Raw genomic sequence first — 24,387 nt, forward strand, 5'->3', positions numbered from 1 at the left:
AGAATTCAGTTTGAGTCTTCAGGCAACAAATTAAGTGTAATATACAATGACAACGCAAGACAAAAACACATAAGTAGGAGACAAAAATGGTTCCTACACAAGTAAAGAATGAAAGACATGCTATACAATTATGAGTGGTAATCAAATCTGTTTGTTTTGTTTTTTCCTCGGCTGGTACGTTAGGTTATTTTTTTTGTGTAACTGTGCTTTCAGTCCCACTGGCAACCACCAGAGGAGGCTCATATCACATAGCTCTACATACAGATTTTGAGGCGATGCTGTCATTGAATTTCCTCTTGTATTACCACCTGGAACTGAATTTATACCATTCTTTGTTGTTAATAACTAAATATGTTTGTGGTAGTAACACTTATGTTTTGGGCAGGGGATAGGCCTACGTATGGGAATTTGCTAAATCATTATAAAACGAATATAATTAAAATGAGGATAAAATTATCCATTATTTCAAGTATTTAGCTTGTTTTTGTGAAAGTTCGACGATGTCATTAATTTATTGCGCTTCTTGCTTGTCTGTGAACAATGGCTCACTGCGGGACGAAGCAATTGCGCTTCCACAAAATAAGTTGCCCACTCCCAGATATGCCTAAAAACAAGTCTGCCACTCAGCTTGAGCTTGTCCGTTGTAGTAACTGTTCCTCTGAACTCCCGGTGCGCAAACCAAGCGGCTTGTCAGCTGTGGCGATCCTCAAAGACAACGAATGTACCATACGACAACTGACACAGTGCTGCTCGGTAAAGAATAGGAAGGGGCAGTCAAGTAAACGCACGTTTTTAGAGTAATTTGTCAACCAATTTGCATTTGGATTAGCTGGAAATAACGGTCCTGCATTTGGACGGAGAACAGATACTTTTCTCTCGCTAATAACGCCGGGGAGCTCAAACCGAAACTCCGTGACATCGTATCGCTTTACTTTTTTAAGGTAAGAATACAGTTTGATTTGAGTGCCTTTTTAAACAAAAATGTACTTAAAGTTGTTTTTAGTGCCTAATAAAAATTATAACCTAGAGGAGAAACAAATGCGACAATTCAGACTACGTTGAATGAAACAAATTACGGGCTAGAGTTTCAAATGTAACCTCATTCCATAGATTTTTAAGATGGGAAGGTGCAATAGTGTATTACGTTGTTGCAATACTTTAAAAGTTCCTATGTTGTCAAAAAACAAGTCCAAGTCAAATGTAATATCACTCAATACGTCTTTATTTGTCCATGACCCTTTTGTTAAACGTTTTTAACACTAACCCCTGCACCGAAGGAAGGTATCCTTGAAATAAAAAATGGTTTTGCGTATGGGTGTATTATATACAATTGCTCAGTGGAGACAGTTGTCTAGTGTGATTATTCCACTTGGGGTCGTTGTTCAAATTGTCTAGGCATAGACCATCAAAACAAATGTTTTGTTTGTGTATTGTCTGACTATCATTTGGCAATTATCAGACAAACTATTGATGTACCACCACCACTTTTTGGCATTATGCAAGTAAAGCTGCCGGCATGCCATTCTCCTTCTCCCACATGTAGGGATTGTTGAGATGATGATCCAGCCGACACGGTTGGGCTCCACTGTCACCTGATATAGATACTGTAACTGGATGTGTTGTGTGATTTCTTTCAAATGCCATTTTCAGCTGCTGTCATAATCTTTTGGATACAGACACATCCTCTTTCTAGCTGTCTAAAGCTGTTGTTCCCCCTTTGAAATTAGCTTACAACTTGCCATTGGCAAAATCAGTTGAATTTGTACATATCTGTATGTTTGCCTAGGTGTGACTCTGAAAAAGTTTGGTCTTATCTTTTAACAGGTTCTGCAGTTATAGCCTAACAGTGGAAGTGTATCTTTTTTTAAAATAGCCACTCCCTTTCTTTTTCTTTCTACTGTAGGAAATTATTGTGTAATAGTCAAACTTTATTCATACAGTGGCCAACGTTTATAAAGGATCACATGCTATGTTTTCAGCTGTGATCAGGCTAGGAGAGGCTTTGTTTAAAATCCCCCAAAATCCTGTTTTGCACCTAATAAACCCTATTGAGATGGTGCTTTCATTCTTTCCCACCCCAGTCGGTTTTCACTTTCCTACCTTGTGTAGATAATCCGGAAGTGCAATAAACAAAACCAGATTTCTATATATTTTTGTATACCAAAGGACAACCTTTTTCTAGGTGTATTGGCTGATCAGATGTAATTTGATTACGTTGGATTAGGGTTTTGATTATCCAGCATCTTACCCTAGCCCAGTAACTTCATTACAGGAAGACTTTGTAGTAAAATGGCCATGGGCATGACCTTCAAGCGCTTACACTTTCACTTGTTTTGCTGTTCAAAACCCAGACGGACATTCTTGAATAGCAGGCCATCTGCTAGTCCAAGTGCTTTTTCCATGAGCACAATATCACATTACCCTCAGATCACTTTGCAATAGAGTGGGGGATGTGATTTGTTGGCAAGGGGGAATACAGTCTCATTCCCAGTAGTATGTCTTCAACACAATGTCTGGTAAAAGGCTTTTACATTTGTGTGGGTGGCTACCACCAACACCATCTTTGCTTCCGCTAAAAACCCTGCCATCTGATTGGTTGAGACCTGTGGGCTCACTTTCCTTGGCTGGCAAAGACACCACCGGGGATAACTCTCAGATTTGGATTGCTGTGTGCTTTCGCTCATGTCTTAAAACTGTCTGACTATTTGGCCCAGAGGCCTATATCAAGTTTTCAGGTAACAGGAATGAACATGCCGGCCTCCAGTCACCACTAGCCAGCCTCCTTCCGGTACCCTGCCCTGAACCTTAGTCACTATAAGTAGCAGGCTACCACCCGGTACTCTACTCTGCACCTTAGAGACTGCTGCCCTATGTTCGTAGTCATTGAACACTGGTCACTTTTTAATAATGTTTACATATTGTTCTACCCACTTCATATGTATATACTGTATTCTAATCAAGGCTCATCCTATATAACTACTGCTGTACACACCTTCAATTCATGTACTCTCGATTCATACCATTATATAAATGTATTTTATATTTTTATTCTGGACTCTGACATTGCTCGTTCTGATATTTTTGGGATTTGTGTGTTGTTTTATACTGTTAGGTATTACTGCACTGTGGGAGCTAGAAACATAAGCATTTCGCTGCACCTGTGATAACATCTGCAGAATATGTGTACGAGACAAATGCAATTTTGATTTGAGAAGATCAAACGTTGAAGGCACTAGGACCTCTCAGACGGACAAAATAAAAAAAACGTAATCAGCAGCTGCCGTTCAATCTTGCTTTGTGACAATTTTTTTTACAAGCAATAGAAGGGAGGCTGTCATCTACAGGATATATCTACTTGGTTGATAAGTGAAATGTTAAAGGGATACTTTGGGATTTTGGCAGTGAGGCCTTTTTATTTTTTTTATTTCACCTTTATTTAACCAGGTAGGCAAGTTGAGAACAATTTCTCATTTACAATTGCGACCTGGCCAAGATAAAGCAAAGCAGTTCGACACATACAACAACACAGAGTTACACATGGAGTAAAACAAACATACAGTCAATAATACAGTAGAAAAATAAGTCTATATACAATGTGAGCAAATGAGGTGAGATAAGGGAGGTAAAGGCAAAAAAAGGACATGGTGGCAAAGTAAATACAATATAGCAAGTAAAACACTGGAATGGTAGATTTGTAGTAGAAGAAAGTAGAAATATAAATAATGGGGTGCAAAGGGGCTAAATGAATACAGTAGGGGAAGAGGTAGTTGTTTGGGCTAAATTATAGATGGGCTATGTACAGGTGCAGTGATCTGTGAGCTGTTCTGACAGCTGGTGCTTAAAGCTAGTGAGAGAGATAAGTGTTTCCAGTTTCAGAGATTTTTGTAGTTTGTTCCAGTCATTGGCAGCGGAGAACTGGAAGGAGAGACGGCCAAAGGAGGAATAGGCTTTGGGGGTGACCAGAGAGATATACCTGCTGGAGCGCGTGCTACAGGTGGGTGCTGCTATGGTGACCAGTGAGCTGAGATAAGGGGGGACTTTACCTAGCAGGGTCTTGTAGATGACCTGGAGCCAGTGGGTTTGGCGACGATTATGAAGCGACGGCCAGCCATCGAGAGCGTACAGGTCGCAGTGGTGGGTAGTATATGGGGCTTTGGTGACAAAATGGATGGCAATGTGATAGACTGCATCCAGTTTATTGAGTAGGGTATTGGAGGCTATTTTGTAAATGACATCGCCGAAGTTGAGGATCGGTAGGATGGTCAGTTTTTTACGAGGGTATGTTTGGCAGCATGAGTGAAGGATGCTTTGTTGCGAAATAGGAAGCCAGTTCTAGATTTAACTTTAGATTGGAGATGTTTGATGTGAGTCTGGAAGGAGAGCTTACACATATTTTGTCCACATATTCTAAGTAAGAACCGTCCATCACTACTCTGGACGGGCGGGCAGGTGCGGGCAGCGATCGGTTGAAGAGCATGCATTTAGTTTTACTTGTATTTAAGAGCAGTTGGAGGCTACGGAAGGAGAGTTGTATGGCATTGAAGCTCGTCTGGAGTGTAGTTAACACAGTGTCCAAAGAAGGGCCAGAAGTATACAGAATGGTGTCGTCTGCATAGAGGTGGATTAGAGACTCACCAGCAGCAAGAGCGACATCATTGATGTATACAGAGAAAAGAGTTGGCCCAAGAATTGAACCCTGTGGCACCCCCATAGAGACTGCCAGAGGTCCGGGCAACAGGCCCTCCGATTTGACACATTGAACTCTATCAGAGAAGTAGTTGGTGAACCAGGCGAGGCAATCATTTGAGAAACCAAGGCTATTGAGTCTGCCGACGAGGATGTGGTGATTGACAGAGTCGAAAGCCTTGGCCAGGTGAATGAATACGGTAGCACAGTACTGTTTCTTATCGATGGTGGTTACGATATTGTTTAGGACCTTGAGCGTGGCTGAGGTGCACCCATGACCAGCTCTGAAACCAGATTGCATAGCGGAGAAGGTGCGGTGGGATTCAAAATGGTCGAAATGATTGTTGACTTGGCTTTCGAAGACCTTAGAAAGGCAGGGTAGGATAGATATAGGTCTGTAGCAGTTTGGGTCAAGAGTGTCCCCTCCTTTGAAGAGGGGGATGACAGCAGCTGCTTTCCAATCTTTTGGAATCTCAGATGACACGAAAGAGAGGTTAAACAGGCTAGTAATAGGGGTTGCAACAATTTCGGCAGATAATTTTAGAAAGAAAGGGTCCAGATTGTCTAGCCCGGCTGATTTGTAGGTGTCCAGATTTTGCAGCTCTTTCAGAACATCAGCTGACTGGATTTGGGAGAAGGAGAAATGGGGAAGGCTTGGGCGAGTAGCTGTGGGGGGTGCAGTGCTGTTGACCGCGGTAGGGGTAGCCAGGTGGAAAGCATGGCCAGCCGTAGAAAAATGCTTATTGAAATTCTCAATTATAGTGGATTTATCGGTGGTGACAGAGTTTCCTATCCTCAGTGCAGTGGGCAGCTGGGAGGAGGTGATCTAATTCTCCATGGACGTTACAGTGTCCCAGAACCTTTTTGAGTTTGTGTTGCAGGAAGCAAATTTCTGCCTGAAAAAGCTAGCCTTGGCTTTTCTAACTGCCTGTGTATATTGGTTTCTAACTTCCCTGAAAAGTTGCATATCACGGGGGCTGTTCGATGCTAATGCAGAACGCCACAGGATGTTTTTGTGTTGGTTAACGGCAGTCAGGTCTGGAGAGAACCAAGGGCTATATCTGTTCCTGGTTCTAAATTTCTTGAATGGGGCATGCTTATTTAAGATGATGAGGAAGGCATTTTTTGTAAAATAACCAGGCATCCTCTACTGACGGGATGAGGTCAATATCCTTCCAGGATACCCGGGCCAGGTCGATTAGAAAGGCTTGCTCGCTGAAATGTTTCAGGGAGCATTTGACAGTGATGAGTGGAGGTCGTTTGACCGCTGACCCATTATCTACTTCCACAGCCTCCAATGAACTCATGGATACCACGGAAGTTCAAGTTTTAAGTTTCAATGTCACATGCACAAGTACAGTGAAATGTCTTTCTTGGAGACACAGAGCCCAACAATGCAATAATCAATAACGATGTATTACTAGAAAACCAAAAAACACGAGAAATAAGAGATACAGTAAGTAAGCATACCATATACAGGAAATATTTAAAGTCAGTTCCAATACCATATTTACATGTGCAGGGATACTGGAGTGATGGAGGTAGATATGTATAGGGGTAAGGAGACTAGGCAACAGGATATAAGATGAAACAGAGTAGCAGCAGCTTGCATGTGAGTGGGTGTAGGTGTGTAGAATCAGTATAAATGTGCATATTATCTGTGAGTGAGCAAATGATGGGTTGAGCGTTTGTGCGTGTTGGTGTGACAGTGTGAGTGTGTAGGGCTCTGTGAGTGTGCATAGAGACAGTGCAAATACTGAAATAAAAGGTCAAACTCGGTCCGTGTAGCTATTTATCAGTCGTATTGCTTGGGGATCAAAGCTGTTCAAGAGCCTTGGTGTCAGACTTGATGATTTTCCGGGCCTTCTTTTCACACCGCCTGATATAGAGGTCCTGGATGGCAGTGAGCTTGGCCCCAGTAAAATACTGGGCTGTCTGCACAACCCTCTGTAGTGCCATGCGATCCAGGGTGGTGCAATTGCCATACTAAGCGGTGATGCCGCCGGTCAATATGCTCTCAATGGTACAGCTGTAGAACCTTTTCAGGATTTAAGGGCCTATGACTAACTTTTTCAACCTCCTGAGTGGGAAGAGGCACTTTCGTGCCTTCTTCATGAATGTGCGTGTGTGTTTGAACCATTTTAAGTCTTTAGTGATTTGGACACAGAGGAACTTGAAGCTGTCTACCTGTTCCACTGCCGACCTGTCAATGTGTATGGAGGCTTGCCCCCCCCCCCCCCCCCCCCCCCCCGTTTCCTTTAGTCCACAATCAGCTCCTTGGTATTGCTGACGTTGATCCTCCAGCACCACACTGACCTCCTCCTTGTAGGGTGACTCATCGTCGCCGGTGATCAGGCCTACCACTCGTGTTAGGCCTACCACTCGTGAACTTGATAATGGGGTTAGTCGTGCGTGGCCACATGGTCATGAGTGAACAAGAAGTACAGGAGGGGACGAAGCACACACCCCCTGTGGGGCCCCTGTGATAAGGGTCAGCGTGGTGGAGGTGTTGTTGCCTACCCTCACCACCTGGGGTCAGCACGTTAGAAAGTCCAGGATCCAGTTGCAGAGGGAGGTGTTCAGACCCAGAGTCCTAAGCTTGGTGACGAGCTTGGAGGGGATAATGGTGTTTAACGCTGAGATGTAGTCAAAGAACAGCATTCTCCAAAGGTATTCCTCTTATTTAGGTGGGTGAGGGCAGTGTGGAGCGCAATTAAGATTGCGTCATCGATGGATCTGTTGGGGCGGTTGATGTTGTTGTTGATGTTGTCAAAGCGTGCATAAAATGCATTGAGTTCGTCTGGTAGAGGGGCATCGTTGGGCAGATCATGGTTGGGTCTTCCTTTGTAATCCGCAACAGACTGTAGCCCCTGCCACATGTGGTGGGCGTCGAAGCCTGTGTAATATGAGTCCACCTTATTCCTATATTTTCCTTTTGCTCGTTTGATGACTCTGCGGAGGTCATAGCGGGCCTTCTTGTACTTATTCCTGTCTTCGGCCGTAGCATCAGGGTTGTCTGCGATAGCTCTGTGTTCAGTAGCCCTGCTCTTTAGTTTAGCGCCAACCTCTGTGTTAATCCAGGGCATTTGGTTGGGGAAGAAGCAAACCCTCACCGTGGGTACAACGTCGCCGATGCATTTTCTAATGAAGCCTGTTGCTAACTAGTGCTAGGGCAATTGCTAACTATTGTGCGAACGTTTGCGAAACTACCTCTAACTTCCTTCATACTGAATACAGAGACAAATGGTAAACACAAGTTAATCTGACTCTGGGAAGTATCCCTTTAATGATGTAGGCTAACCCTTTTGCTTTTCTCAACATGAGAACAAGCTGACCGAGGGGTGATTTGTTGGCACTTTTGAAACTGGATGCTCACTGTATAAGTCGGGGGTTTCCCAGAGTGACAGTTGCAAACCAGTATGTTCTGAGATAATAAAAAGTAACTGCTCACATGTAACATGAGCATTAATGGAACTTAGGGATTTTTTTGCTCTGGCCAGCTGGTCTAGCCATTTCTCCTCATCCTACTCCAACTGGTCGTGTAGACCTGTATTCTAGGCCCCAGAGACATAGACTATTGGATTGGTGGAGATCCCAAGCCACAGTCTCAGTTCAGCATGGCAAAGGGGATTGACACTTGTCTTCCTCTGAAGCAACAGTAGATGTAGATGTACCTAAAGTAATTAATTATTCTCACAGTGGAACAAACACTAGCCTAGATGACAGAGACTTGACAATAGGGAGAGAGCGGGTCAAATCTTATAGTAATCTCCTTTAAAAAATATATTTTTGAGTGTTTGGGGAGAAGATGGGCATCTTGAGGTTGGGGGTGGGGGGGAGGGTTGGAAGATCTGAGAGGTCAAGGATTGGAAGAAGGTATTTGGGGCGTCCACCCCATCAGTCACTCTAGCAGCAGCTGCTCTGCCCTTATGATGCATTCTTGTGCTGCGGGGTGTGGTTTTATGATCTGCTGGGGTGTGGGAGGTTGACAAGGGGGCACCAGCCATGGGGCACCACTCTGGACATACTGCTCAGAACATCACTGTGAGAAAATGAAGGAATGTTACAAAGGATTTACATGGTGAAAGTATATAAAGTATTTTAACTGTTTAACTGGCAAAAGTTGTATCGGCCCCTCTTTCATAATTTGTCCACCACAATGTGACTATCATAGGTAACTATGATGAACATACTGTACTGTTTTCGTAATTACATCTTTCAGCCAGACCTGTAGCTTGATGCACTGCACAGGTTGAGTGTACTGTACAGTTGCCGTATGCCGATCTCAGAAGCTGCCGACTCCCTGACTGCTCTGCATTACATCACTAAGCCCACCCAGGATGGAATATTCATTAGCTAATGCTAACAAGTGTGAAAGCCCTGCATAGTTTCCCTTATTTTTTAGGTAAAAGTGTCTCTCTTTATGTCCTTATCTGCTTTCACGTCTCCCCTCTCTTTCTTGCAAGTCACTGTGGAAGTTGGAACACACGCCGGCTGTTGATCCTCCTCTGAGGCTGTCCCCATTTTGATTTGGCTTCCTAATAAATACCCCTTTTCATTAGTGGTAAGCAGCTTCTGTGTTGTGCTTACCAATGATAAGCTTTTCCATTTCCTGACTAAGCTAGGGACAGTGCTGATGGTCATTACCCTCAATAGGGTCTGGTGGACTGGGTTGAAGATGAGCACTGTCTGGATACCAAGTTACTGCCTTTTTTTAGTTCTTTCCCTGGCTTTTGGAAACAGGTGATTTTAGAGCCTGAGGAAACAAGGACGGTCACAGAAAACACCAACAGCTGTCAGATAGGTTAACAGAACATTGTTTTGCAAAAACATATTCCCATGGGCTGTTTTTCCACTCTATTTTGGCGTCATCACATTGTATGCTGTTTTCCATCAAGCCCTTAAAGGCTGTTCAAGTTCTATAGTGAATGCCAATTGATAATGTCCCTACGATCCACCTTGACACTTGAAATGTATAAAAAATAAACGTAATTTAATTTTAAGTGTCATAGTCTGCTGAAAATTCCCCCTTTATCATAGCTCTTTGCAGTCCCATGGGAAGCCCCAGATATGGAGGGTGTGGTTATTGTGCCGTAACATGGCAACCTCCCTCCCTCCCTCTGGACACTTGCCTGTGAGCCCAGCTCAGCTATGCAAGTTATTTCAATCACAGTTGTTAGCATTCCCTTGCTAAACGACATGCCAGTAGAACCTTGTGGTCCCAACTGGAACCTGGCATGACTGACAAATGGTCTTTATGCAGTATGGAATCAAATGTTCAGATAATAAATGATGAATTATTGCACAAGTAATGACTAAAACCAGCCTAAAACCAGTTGATTGATTAAACAAACCTCCAAGCATCTTATCCCTCTGCCAATCAAGTTAATGCATATGGGATTACTGTACTTGAACAGAGGGGTGTATTGCGAAGTCAGCTTGGCTTCTCACAATTTCCCTGTTTCTCATCTTTATTAGCAGTGAAAGGGATTTGGAGAGAGTCTGGGTAGATCCTAGATAGGGGATCGCTTTAATCCCCTTTACCTCAGACAATGAGATTGAGGAAGAGGAAATATGCACAGTAAACAAAGGTTAATGACTATGGTCATGTTTCTTTACTCCCATCTTTTTTTTACCTCCAATATCTAACTTCCTGAAACACATTGACGGTTCTGTTAGATCCCCCTCATCAATTATGTGCCCTGTGGCTCGATATCGGAATAAAATGCTAATATTCAAATGTAACTTTCTACCTTGTTTCTCTTAAGTTGTTTTGGAGGGTTGTTTTAGTATCGTCATTGCTATTTGGATTCTCAAGAGTTTCTTGTTTGGATGTTAGTTAAATCCCTTGCCCCTTGTCCCTTGATTTATGGAAAATGATAAAGAAGAGTAATTCATTAAAGTTGAACTCAGCCTTGACTTTAAAGATCAGACCTGGGCTGGCCTCCCAGTCTTGATGCTCAGCACCATACGCAATGCAAGTGACGCGTTCCTAAGTCATACTTCCGTGTTCATGTCCCTTGTCTTTTTGAATGGGCTTGACGATGATCTCATAAATTTCATGAAAACACAGTCATATAATATAACAATTATGTTCTTGTTTGTTTATGAATTTACTTCTGCCAGATGCCTTTCATTTAGTTTTGGCACTGAAGACCCTTTTTAAAAAGCCTACAAACGTTAAAACACTGAAAGGCTACTTGCTGTGTCATTTTGCATAGCGTGTATGTCCCAAACTGGTTACCGTCTCTAGGACATTTGGGTCACCAATAACTGCCTTTTTTAGAGTATGCCGTGCCAGTTTGTTTAGACATTAGAAGGGAAAACACGGCAACAAGGAAAGCAAGATAAATATTTTTGGTTATTTGAAGTCAACCTTTTAATTTGTAATCTTTGCGTGCTTTGAACGATGTTGACCTTAGGTCTCAGTCAAAGGAAAGGCTTCACAAAACATTCCCTTTTTGATCTCAAAATAATGAATGACATGGTTGCTCTGAAATGTCCACATAGATATCAGCATTATCGTCCCTGGTCTGTTTTAACTATCTATGTAATGCACATGAATGTGCAGTAATGGCGTGTATTCAGAGGCCACATTCAGAGACCGAACCAGAGCCATTATGGTAGGCGCAGAGTAGAGCGGATGTCACGAGATGCTTGTACCTACATTGACAGTAAATACCCTCAAAATCAAAGAATTAGATCTTAATTCCAATAAAGAAGCTCACAGTATCTTGATCCCAAAATTCAAGATGCTTGTTTAATGTTTAACAGATGTCATTAAATTCAACTAAAGTTATTCAACTGAGGTAGCATAGCATTCTGCATTATATTTAGCCTATTCTTCAAATTGTGTTAAAGGTTAGTTTCACTCAGACCGTGGTGATAAGCAGATGCGGAATCCTTTTCTTTGCAGACATTTATCTGGATGGTTGTATTGAACCTGAGGAGTGGCTTTAAATTACTTCAATCTCTGGTTGAAACCTAGCTACGTCTCAGACCAATGGAAGATGCCTTCTGCCAAGCATCCCTACTTAGTGGGCTCTGAGACTGACTGCTTAGTGTTCTATCAAATGGCAAGTATTGGAATTGCTGTCTGTTGAACTTTGTAATTTAGTAGAGGATCTTGGCCAAGAAGACCCGTGCTGTTTGTTCCAGTTCTATAGTCAGCAGAGTAAAAAAATGTAGAGTTGTTTTGACCACTGCAAGCGACTCTGTAGGCCTACAGCCAATTCAGTCAGATCTCGGTAACACAAACACGTATTCTATTTCTGTGCGCTTGTGAGCATACATTTGCATTATGTTCTGTATGCATTGCCTGTCATTGGTTCCTGAGAGTCTTGTCTATGTATGCCTCTGTCCAGGGATCTACTCAGTCACAGCACCTTCATTCATCAGTCTACCCTTTTATTGTAAAGACTTCTTGGGGACTCTTGAACGGAAGTCAAGTTGTGGTAGTGGGGTTAAAGAAACGAAGGAGATTGTATTTTTCTAATTCGGTAGCTAGGTCTAGAAAAAACACATTTTCCTTAGAACCTACAGTATTAGAGTAGACCACACAGTCTTTGTGTGGGGAAAGTGAGACAAACAAAGCAAACAGATCCTCAAGCTCAGTCTAATACTTTGAGCCTCTCTCCTCTCTCTCTCTCATTGTTCAGTCACAGCTTTACTGCTTGCTTTTCCATGTATACTGAACAAAACTATAAACGCAACATGTCAAGTGTTGATCCCATGTTTCATGAGCTGAAATAAAAGATCCCAGAAATGTTCCGTATGCACAAAAAGCTTATTTCTCTTAAATTGTGCACATCCCTGTTAGTGAGCATTTCTCCTTTGCCAAGATAATCCATCAGTTGTGGCATATCAAGCAGCTGATTAAACGGCATGATCCTTACACATGTGCACGTTGTGCTGGGGGACAATAAAAGGCCACTCTAAAATGCCATGTTTTGAGGAAGCGAGCAATTGGCATGCTGACTGCAGGAATGTCCACCAGAGCTGTTGCCAGAGAATTTAATGTTAATTTCTCTACCATAAGCCACCTCCAACGTTGTTTTAGAGAATTTGGCAGTACGTCCAACCGGCCTCACAACGGCGGACCATGTGACACCATGCCAGCCCAGGATTGTCTGAGACCAGCCACCCGGACAGCTTATGAAACTGTGGGTTTGCACAACTGAAGAATTTCTGCACAATCTGTTGTCCTCACCAGGATCTTGACCTGACTGCAGTTCGGCGTCATAACTGACTTCAGTGGGCAAATGCTCAACTTTGATGGCCACTGGCATGCTGGAGAAGTATGTTCTTCATTGATGAATCCCGGTTTCAACTGTCTTGGGCAGTATGGCAGACAGCGTGTATGGCATCGTGTGGGTGAGCAGTTTGCTGATGTCAACATTGTGAACAGAGGGCCCCATGGTGGCGGTGGGGTTATGGTATGGGCAGGCATAAGCTATGGACAATGAACACAATTGCATTTTATCGATGGCAATTTGAATGCATAGAGATACCGTGATGAGATCCTGTGGCCCATTGTCGTGCCATTCATCCGTCACCATCACCTCATGTTTCGGCATGATAAATACACTGTTCCATGTCACAAGGATCTGTACACAATTTCTGGAAGCTGATTCCATGGCCTGCATACTCACCAGACATGTCCCCCATTGAGCATGTTCGGGATGCTCTGGATCGACGTTTACGAAGAGGAGTGGGACAACTTTCCACAGGTCACAATGAACAGCCTGATCAACTCTATGTGAAGGAGATGTGTTGATCCATGACCCTACCTTTTTTTTTTTAAGGTATCTGTGACCAACCAATACATATCTGTATTCCCAGTCATGTGAAATCCTTAGGTTAAGGCCTAATTTATTTATATAAATCAGTCAAATCTTTTAAATTGTTGCATTTATATTTTTGTTTAGTATAGAACTTGGCATTGCTACAACTCTCTCTGGTGATCTAGCAACATACTCCAGGGACCTTAACCCTGTCAGCTCTCACCTGCAACATTGTGTTTTCTGTGAGGATGTGATATGGGTCAAACTGAGTTGTTTGCAATAACTTAAGTCATTAGTTAGTCTTTTCATTGACATGGATGTTTTCTATGTCCTATGTGTTCTCTTTTTGAGACTCGCAGTGTTAGCTCAGGGAATAGTGTGTGTTATTTACCTTTCTAATTGCTGCTGTTTAGAAAGAGGCTCGCCTCAAACCATCAATTTGGGTTTAAGATGACAGCATTTGAAGCTTTTACTGTTTTTTCTGAGCACAATAATTATATAGGCTTACTACCACAACACTACTAAAGACTGGAGCAGGCATTTTTAAGTCTGTCTTGGCCTGTCCTCTTGATGTACAGTCATGTTGTCTGGATGCTTCAGAGCTTATGAAGTTGGAAATGTGATCCAAGGACATAATTAAGTGGTATACTGCATCTGCTCATCTTCATATACCTCTGTAATTATACTTATAATTGATTGCAACTGTTATTAAAATTTCAATTGAATCGGCAATTCAACTTCATCTAAATACACGGAACAAAAATGAAAAAAAATACTCAAATATACAGAAAGTATTTTAAATCCTAGATACTCAAATACCTGTGTTTGAACCCAGGTCTGATTCTACAACATTTAACCCGAGCTAAGAGTTTCCGTATCACTTTGAGGCAGCACTAATTTCACACATGGTAACAGATTTAACTTTAAACTTTTCCACAGCTTGCTGCGTATCGCCGTTTTTAGACATTGAATAACATTTTGGAGATGTCTGACGTTAGGCTCCACTTTGCCATGTTTGCTATTGGACAAGCATAGCTGGCGACGTGAAATCCCACCTCCAGCAAGAGGATATGTTGCCAGATGCCCCAAAGAAATCAGATTTTCCGTAGTACATTTACTGTACATGCCGATGCTGTAGCCTGCATGCATTGTGACCACACAGTAGCTCCATACAATCCATCCATTGTGGCAACAGTCTGCTAACCAGGGGGAGTGTTCTCTGTGTTTATACAGATGAGCCTCCCCGCATTGCGCTCCCTACAAGCAGCCCTGGCAGCATATTGTTTTAATATCTCGCTTTCAGCTCCATGTGTAATGGCAATTTGAGAAGGAGCACGGCCCACATGGTGGCTGTGTTTTAATTGGGCGCTCCAGGGCATTCAGTGGCCTCTCCTCTCTTCTGTTCTGAGACGTGCTGCAGTCTAACCAGGTCTGTTTGTCCAGCTGCTGGATTACCCCCCCCTCATCTCCCCCTCCCTATTCTCTTTTTAAATATACGTGCACGCACACACACGCATTCACGTGCACACACACTTGCTGAGAGTTTTCCAATCGGCCTTTGTCATGACAAAAATGGGTTCCATTTTCCCCCTTCACTCAGTGGCATGTCCAAAGGCCATGTCTGTCTGTCTCCCTCGGTCCTTCTCCTCTCCTCCTCTCTCTTTGTATCTTTCCTTTTCCGGGTGTGCAGTTTGACCCTGGTTGCCCTTGACACATGTGCCTCTAAAGGCTGAACCAATCAATATGGCTCTCAGGGTCCAGTGTCAGATGTCTCCGCTCACTAATTGAATTCAACATTTTCAGTTTATGCATGAATGGAGGGGCTATAGGCTAATATGCAGCATTGTTGTTTTGATTTGGACTTTTTGGTTTGGGGACATAAAACAGTAGGCCTAAGCAATTTCTAAAATGTCTCCAACTTAATTCCAAAAAGTGGATAGAATAATTTGTTTGGAGCCTGAATGTTGCTGACCTGTGAACAGAGGGAAGATGTTTATTTTATTTCAGAGAATAAAACTCGCAGAGACAGGCGGTGTCAATGTGCAAATTTGTCATCAAAGCAAAGGGTAGCTACTTTGAAGAATCGGAAATATAAAATATATTTTGATATGTTTTAACTTTTTTGGGGGGGTTACTACATGATTCCATATGTGTTATTTCATAGTTTGTCTTCGCTATTATTCTACAAAGTAGAAAATTGTAAAAATAAAGAACCCTGGAATGTGTAGGTGTCAACTTTTGACTGTGTGTACGTACGTACAGACAGACAGGCAGTTGTCGGAAGTTTACATACACCTTAGCCAAATACATTTAAAATCTGTTTTTCACAATTCCTGACATTCAATCCTAGTAAAAATTCCTTGTCTTAGGTCAGTTAGGATCACCACTTTATTTTAAGAATGTGAAATGTCAGAATAATAGTAGAGAGTAATTTATTTCAGCTTTTATTTATTTCATCACATTCCCAGTGGGTCAGACATTTGCATACACTCAATTAGTATTTGGAAGAATTGCCTTTAAATTGTTTAACTTGGGTCAAATGTTCCAGGAAGCCTTCCACAAGCTTTCCACAATAAGTTGGGTGAATTTTGGCCCATTCCTCCTGACAGAGCTGGTGTAATTGAGTCAGGTTTGTAGGCCTCCTTGCACACACATGCTTTTTCAGTTCTGCCCACAAATTTAATATAGGATTGAGGTCAGGGCTTTGTGATGGCCACTCCAATACCTTGACTTTGTTGTCCTTATGCCATTTTGCCACAACTTTGGAAGTGTGCTTGGGGTCATTGTCCATTTGGAAGACCCAATTGCGACCAAGCTTTAACTTCCTGACTGATGTCTTGAAATGTTGCTTCAATATATCCACGCAATTTTTCTACTCCATGATGCCATCTATTTTGTGAAGTGCACCAGTCCCTCCTGCAGCAATGCACCACCACAACATGATGCTGCCACCCCTGTGCTTCACGGTTGGGATGGTGTTCTTCAGCTTGCAAGTCTCCCCCTTTTCACTCCAAACATAATGATGGTCATTATGGCCAAACAGTTCTATTTTTCTTTCATCAGACCAGAGGACATTTCTCCAAAAAGTATGGTCTTTGTCCCCATGTGCCGTTGCAAACCGTAGTCTTGCTTTTTTATGCCCGTTTTGGAGCAGTGGCTTCTTCCTTGCTGAGCGGCCTTTCAGGTTATGTCGACATGGGAGTTGTTTTACTGTGGATATAGATACTTTTGTACCTGTTTCCACCAGCATCTTCACAAGGTCCTTTGCTGTTGTTCTGGCATTGATTTGCACTTTTCTCACCAAAGTACATTCATCTCTAGGAGACAGACCGCGTCTCCTTCCTGAGCGGTATGATGGCTGCGTGGTCCCATGGTGTTTATACTTGCGTACTATTGTTTGTACAGATGAACGTGGTACCTTCAGGTGTTTGGAAATTGCTCCCATTAATGAACCAGACTTGTGGAGGTCTACAATTTATTTTCTTGGAGGTCTTAGTGGATTTCTTTTGATTTTCCCATGATGTCAAGCAAAGAGGCACTGAGTTTGAAGGTAGGCCTTGAAATATATCCACATGTCCACCTCCAATTGACTCAAATGATGTCAATTAGCCTATCAGAAGCTTCTAAAGCCATGACATCATTTTCTGGAATTTTCCAAGCTGTTTAAAGGCACAGTCAACTTAGTGTATGTGAACTTCTGACCCACAGGAATTGTGATACAGTGAAATAATCTGTCTGTAAACAATTGTTGGAAAAATTACTTGTCGCTTGCACAAAGTAGACGTCCTAACTGACTTGCCAAAACTATAGTTTGTTAACAAGAAGTTTGGAGTGGTTGAAAAAACGGTTTTAATGACTCCAACCTAAGTGTATGTAAACTTCTGACTTCAAGTGTGTGTGTGGTGTGTGTGTGTGTGTGTGTGCTACCGTTCAAAACTTTGGGGTCACTTGGAAATGGCCTTGTTTTTGAAAAATAAAAAAATGTCAATTTTAATATAACATAATTGATCAGAAATTCAGTGTAGACATTGTTAAAGTTGTAAATGACTACTGTAGCTGGAAACGGCTGATTTTTAATGGAATATCTACATAGGCGTACAGAGGCCCATTATCAGCAACCATCAGTTCTGTGTTCCAATGGCACGTTGCTAGCTAATCCAAGTTTATCATTTTAAAAGGCTAATTGATCATTAGAAAACCCTTTTGCAGTTCATAGATTGTGCACGGCGGCTTACAGAGTTGGCCTACAATTTATTACCCAGTTAGCCCACAATTCTATAGTGAATTTGCATTTTTGTTTAAATATATTTTCATAATTAATAGCCTGACTCACATGACCTTTTTAGCTACAGACTCTCACCACCATGCGTTTCCATCTCCTCTCTCTCTCCTTCATTCTTTTCTCGAGAGCTTAGAGAGAGAGAGGGGGCTGTCAACAGTTTAATTAAAAATGTTTTGTTGTAATGTATCAACGTTTCCGAGCAGATTTCACTTTTGTTTTCCAAATTAAGCACTGGGTAGCTGCAGGAACAGTGTTGGAGAGCCCATGGCATAGAGAGTTTGGGTGTACTATCAACTGTCGCCCAGCGAGAGGCTGCATGCTTCTCAAACAGTGGTTGATGCATGGAGTGAAATTAGTGTGTTTATAAGTCCAGGCATTTCTATATGCAATCCCGTGTGAAAGCAGAGCTCTGATGGTTGCCACTAAAAAGAGGAAGTACCCAACCTTCTACTGCTGATTTTTATTTCTCAGCTAAAATATTAAGCATTGCGCTGCTATAAAACCAGAGTAGCCAACCCGGAATGATTTAAAAACGAATCTCCGGCCTCCATTCGCTATTCAAGTGCACATGGATGATGTCTTTTTTTCCCCCCCTGCCTCTGTTCCTTCCCATTTGATAATGGGCCTTTTCTAAATTGAAACAAACTTCATATAGTAGTAAAGACTAGATTAAATTGAGAATAGTCTGATGGGTGAAAATATGCTCGCGTGATGAGAGAACAGCGTGTGCGGCCTCAGGCAAGGGACAGAGTGCAAGCTTTTTTTGCTACTTTTTCAACTCATCAATAGTCTACAGTCGCATCATGCAGCCCATATATGTTTGGATTTCTAAGACATTATAGGGGGTTTGTATCATTCACAACTAAAGTTGCCAATTAACTCTCATATAGGACCTGTTTCAAATGATCACTTTTACGCTCAACAAAGGGAAATACCTAGTCATGCCTTAATCGACATCCACGTCTTTGGTGCCCGGGGAACAGTGGGTTAACTGCCTTGCTCGGACAGAATGACACATTTTTACCTTGTCAGCTCTGGGATTCGATCCATCAACCTTCCGGTTAGTGGCCCAACTCTCTAAACACAAGGCTACCTGCCGCCTATCTTCATATGCGCACTCGCTCCAGAATGAGATTCAGCTAAATTCAATTATATTCTTCTTACTATAAAATCATATATTAGAAAATAATGGCACAGGACTTATAAGCCTATCGTCTGCTAGATGAACTAGCCTACAGCCTATATGGCATGGCGTATAGCCAGATAACATGCAGTAGACCCACTCATATTCTGTTCTTCTGAAATACATTTTCTTCATATCATGTTTCTTTAGACCTGACTAAAATAATAGATTTATTCTGATGGTGTATATTAAATGGATTTACAATTGTTTTAATGTAGATGTTCCAAAGGCACGCGGCATGGCATGTATGCGTGGAGGCCTGGAGATGCTTAATGTGTTTGCTAATTGACAGTCAATTACCAATAGACCGGCAGTCATTTGCATGAGAATTACCGGCTGACAAAATTTCATGACCACCACAACCCTACCCATGAGCCCTGTCATTCCATTTACTGAAACCAGCATCCTTACCCACTAAGCAATCACCGACACCAGACGTCCATTGACGTTGAAAAGTAGTTACAATTTGGTCAGTCCACCCTTCCCTTCATCTCAATGTCCACAGATGTCATTTTTTGGTACGGTCCGAACCGGCTTTAATTTCAACGTCCACAGATGTTGATTTTTGGACCGGCCTTGATTTGGCCAAAACACAGACGTCCATGATTGGTTCGAACCGGACCACATTTGAAGCAGCCATAGACATTTGGAAAGCACTGTACAGTAAAGTTTTTAAAAAGTTTAGCAGAGTACAGTAGAGCACAAAGTAAAGTACAGTACACAGTACAGCACACGAGTTGAGTACACTATATTGTTCTGTAATGTACAGAACTCTACTGTTCTGTGCTTTACTACACTCTACTGAGCTATACTATGGTGTACTTTGTTGTGCAAACTTGTGAAACAGACATCTATGATTGATTGGTTCAGACCAACCAAATTTGGTCTTGTTTGGGGGTGTGGGAGCTCCATTTAAATAATAGACAAATATGAAAAGGAGGATATTGCATATTTATACCTTTTTTTTTTTTTTTAATATATGTTTTACCAACATTATTTAGGATACATCATCATGAAGCGAATTACACTCGTATCTATAATTATGCATTTCTGTGTAGTACAGATCAGGGACCCATGATGAAATTCCGTTTGCACAATTCTGTTATCGTGGAATTGCCCATAAGGTGAATCCTCAATCCCTCTGGAGAGAGAAATATATTGTGAAATTCAATGTCACCATCTAGTTCAAGACACGTGGTTTTAAATAATTCAAACAACCTCTAATTTTGGTTAATCAGTCAGTTCCACTGGGAGGGCATGGCCAAAACAGCTAGCTAATGTTAGCTAGTTAGCTAATTTTCTGCTAAGGTTAGCTAGCTAGCAAGATTAACGTGAACCTAACATTAGTACTCGGCTAAGTTGGGTAGCTAGCTAATGTCTGATAACTAAAAACTCAGGCACATTTGAAGGCACAGGTCCCTCATCAAAACATTAGCCTATTTGACTACATCAAGGGAAAGGTATTCCCTGAAGGCTGTTCTATTCAGGAACAATGCTTATGGATTGCCAGTAAAGATCTGTGTGGATTAGCTCCGAGTGTCCTGGGGAGGAGGGATTGTGGCTCTGCTTACTAAGCTAATTAATCTCAGTCAGCAGTCTGAGCATCCTCTTTTAATGAAGCTTTCGGTCTGGGTCACGGCACAGTTTGGGGATTTGGATAATTATTCAGAGATTCAGCAGTGATGCCAGCACAGACCTCCCTCTATTGTATTGTAATAGCCGTGGCAAAAACTCTCCGTCAGCTCCCTCTCTGCTAATAAGTCCAGACACTGGTATCTACTGCTGGGCTTTCCCTGGAATGCCAGGTTGCATGACTAGCTGCACTGAAAAATAAAGCTGAATGAACACAGGCTTATGTCAGTTTTTTTTATTTCGGTGTTTATCTACATATTTTCTACAGTGAGTCATACAGTAGGCTATAGATTCTCGGGGCAGTAAAGGCATAAAAGAAAGAGTGTCTTGCTGAGCAAAAATGTTGCTTACAGTAGGTGTTACTTTGGAGAGAGCCGGCCGGGGCAGTGGGGAAGAGGGAGTAGTGGTGTGGAAGAGGAGTGTACCTAACCATCACGTTTCAGTCCCTGTGAAACACTTTAATGCTCTGTTTTTCTTTCACTGATCTGGGCACAGCCAAAACCTGACGCACAGCCGGCCACTGCAGCATACCAGTATTTACGGCTATGCTTTGATCTTAGTATCTACAGTATGCAGGGCTTTTCTGTCGCTGACTGGAACTGACCATGTACGTTTTGTTTGGGTGAACTTAACTCACTGACTTGATGGTTAATACACCAACGCTGAGTTAAACCCTCAGTCAGCCTGGCTGAAACCCATTGAAGCCCATCCACTCCCTCATACTGGCCTGATCAATGATTAATGCAGTCCCCAGGTGTCAGTCCTGTTAGCAGACTGTCTCAGGACCTCAGGGGAGTGAGTTCCTGGTCTGACTCCTCCCAACCCCCATGCTGTGTTTCCCAAGGCTGTCTGTAGGAGACTCTCGCGCTCGCTGTCCCTCTCGCGCTCGCTGTCCCCCTCTCGCGCTCGCTGTCCCCCTCTCGCGCTCGCTGTCCCCCTCTCGCGCTCGCTGTCCCCCTCTCTCGCTCGCTGTCCCCGTCTCTCGCTCGCTGTCCGTCTCTCGCGGTCTGTTGCTTGCGGTCTGTCTCGCTCGCTCTCTCTCTCTCTCGCTCGATCTCCTAGCATCAGAAAGATTGCCTCAATTAAAGGCGCGGCGGGGTTCCCTAAGCCATTATCCATATTAGTGTTGGGTCCATGACTGTGGCCCTCTTAAACAAAGACTTTCTAATGCTCTGTGGTGCGGCTCATCCATAATTAGTCTGCTCAGTCTGTTTTAGAACCCCATCTAGTCACAATTTACTAATCTTGTATCGAAATTGCATCAGAAAATCTTTGGTTTTGTTTGTGTTGAAAGATGTCATGGATTTCAGTTAAGATATTTTCACTGCCTCCTCCTGCAGGTTCCATCCTAAATTTCACCACCCTATTGTCCTCAGGTCATAATTAAACACCTTTGCTTTCAACACAGCAAGCTCTGCACATCAATCATTAATGATTTTCTGTCAGGGTTTAGAGAAAGGGGTTGTGTGTTTCACATGCATGCACTTCTGCTTAAGAGAGAAAGAGTACACTCTAATAACCATTTGACAATTGCAGACCTCCCACTCGTAGAGACCTGCTCTGATTCTCTCCCTCTCCCATTATCTTTTAAATGAAGCTGTCTGTCATTCAGCACACGAACAGAAGGCCACGATAGCTCCCACCTGCCTGGCTCTGCCCAACACCCTTTGGGTGTTGTTTTTGTAGTGATTATCTTTTGAGAGTTTGACAACAAAAAACAACACACGTATACAGTGCATTCAGAAAGTATTCAGACCCCTTGACTTTTATCCACATTTTGTTACGTTACAGCCTTATTCTACACACAATACCCCATATTGATAAAGTGAAAACAGGTTTTTATACATTTTAGCAAATTTTATACAGATTTCTAAACCAATATCTTATTTACATAAGTATTCAGACCTTTATCTATGAGACTTGAAATTGAGCTCAGATGTATTTTATTTATTTATTTATTTATTTTTATTTCACCTTTATTTAACAAGATAGGCAAGTTGAGAACAATTTCTCATTTGCAATTGCGACCTGGTTAAGATAAAGCAAAGCAGTTCGACACATACAACAACACAGAGTTACACATGGAGTAAAATAAATCTACAGTCAATAATATAGTAGAAAAATAAGTCTATATACAAAGTGAGCAAATGAGGTGAGAAGTGAGGTAAAGGCAAAAAAGGCCATGGTGGCAAAGTAAATACAATATAGCAAGTAAAACACTGGAATGGTAAATTTGCAGTGGAAGAAAGTGCAAAGTAGAAATAGAAATAATGGGGAGCAAAATAAATAAATGAATAAATACAGTAAGGGAAGAGGTAGTTGTTTGGGCTAAATTATAGATGTACAGGTGCAGTAATCTGTGAGCTGCTCTGACAGCTGGTGCTTAAAGCAAGTGAGGGAGATAAGTGTTTCCAGTTTTAGAGATTTTTGTAGTTCGTTCCAGTCACTGGCAGCAGAAAACTGGAAGGAGAGGCGGCCAAAGGAGGAATTGGCTTTGGGGGTGACCAGTGAGATATACCTGCTGTAGCACGTGCTACAGGTGGGTGCTGCTATGGTGACCAGCGAGCTGAGATAAGGGAGAACTTTACCTAGCAGGGTATTGTAGATGACCTGGAGCCAGTGGGTTTGGCGACAAGTATGAAGCGAGGGCCAGCCAACGAGAGCGTACAGGTCACAGTGTTGGGTAGTATATGGGGCTTTGCTGACAAAACGGATGGCACTGTGATAGACTGCATCCAATTTATTGAGTAGGGTATTGGAGGCTATTTTGTAAATGACGTCACCAAAGTCGAGGATTGGTAGGATGGTCAGTTTTACGAGGGTATGTTTGGCAGCATGAGTGAAGGATGCTTTGTTGCAAAGTAGGAAGCCAATTCTAGATTTAACTTTGGGTTGGAGATGTTTTGATGTGAGTCTGGAAGGAGAGTTTAGAGTCTAACCAGACACCTAGGTATTTGTAGTTGTCCACATATTCTAAGTCAGGACCGTCCAGAGTAGTGATGCTGGACGGGCGGGCAGGTGCAGGCAGCGATCGGTTGAAGAGCATGCATTTAGTTTTACTTGTATTTAAGAGCAGTTGGAGGACACGGAACGAGAGTTGTGTGGCATTGAAGCTTGTCTGGAGGGTAGTTAACAGTGTCCAAAGAAGGGCCAGAAGTATACAGAATGGTGTCGTCTGCGTTGAGGTGGATCAGAGACTCACCAGCAGCAAGAGCGACATCATTGATGTATACAGAGAAAAGGGTCAGCCCAAGAATTGAACCCTGTGGCACCCCCATAGAGACTGTCAGAGGCCAGGACAAATGGCCCTCCGATTTGACACACTGAACTCTATCAGAGAAGTAGTTGGTGAACCAGGCGAGGCAATCATTTGAGAAACCAAGGCTATTGAGTCTGCCGATGTGGTGATTGACAGAGTCGAAAGTCTTGGCCAGGTCAATGAATACGGCTGCACAGTATTGTTTCTTATCGATGGCGGTTAAGATATCGTTTAGGACCTTGAGTGTGGCTGAGGTGCACCCATGACCAGCTCTGAAACCAGATTGCATAATGGAGAAGGTGCGGTGGGATTCAAAATGGTCGGTAATCTGTTTGTTGACTTGGCTTTCGAAGACTTTAGAAAGGCAGGGTAGGATAGATATAGGTCTGTAGCAGTTTGGGCCAAGAGTGTCCCCCCTTTGAAGAGGGGGATGACCGCAGTTGCTTTCCAATCTTTGCGAATCTCAGACGACACGAAAGAGAGGTTGAACAGGCTAGTAATAGGGGTTGCAACAATTTCAGCAGATAGTTTTAGAAAGAAAGGGTCCAGATTGTCTAGCCTG

At 42.6% G+C, this 24,387-nt stretch overlaps 1 protein-coding gene across 2 annotated transcripts in view; it reads left to right on the forward strand.

Annotated features, from left to right (window-relative positions):
* The first annotated feature begins 489 nt into the window (after positions 1-489).
* LOC115169007 (plexin-B1-like) overlaps positions 490-24,387 on the forward strand; it is a 72,759-nt gene continuing 48,861 nt past the window's right edge. For both annotated transcript variants that reach the window (XM_029724605.1, XM_029724606.1), the window contains exon 1: positions 490-941. The gene's annotated coding sequence lies outside the window, so the exon portion shown is untranslated. The remainder of the gene's footprint in view (positions 942-24,387) is intronic.

Source organism: Salmo trutta, chromosome 30 (genome assembly GCF_901001165.1).
Source record: "Salmo trutta chromosome 30, fSalTru1.1, whole genome shotgun sequence".
Classification (NCBI taxonomy): domain Eukaryota; kingdom Metazoa; phylum Chordata; class Actinopteri; order Salmoniformes; family Salmonidae; genus Salmo; species Salmo trutta.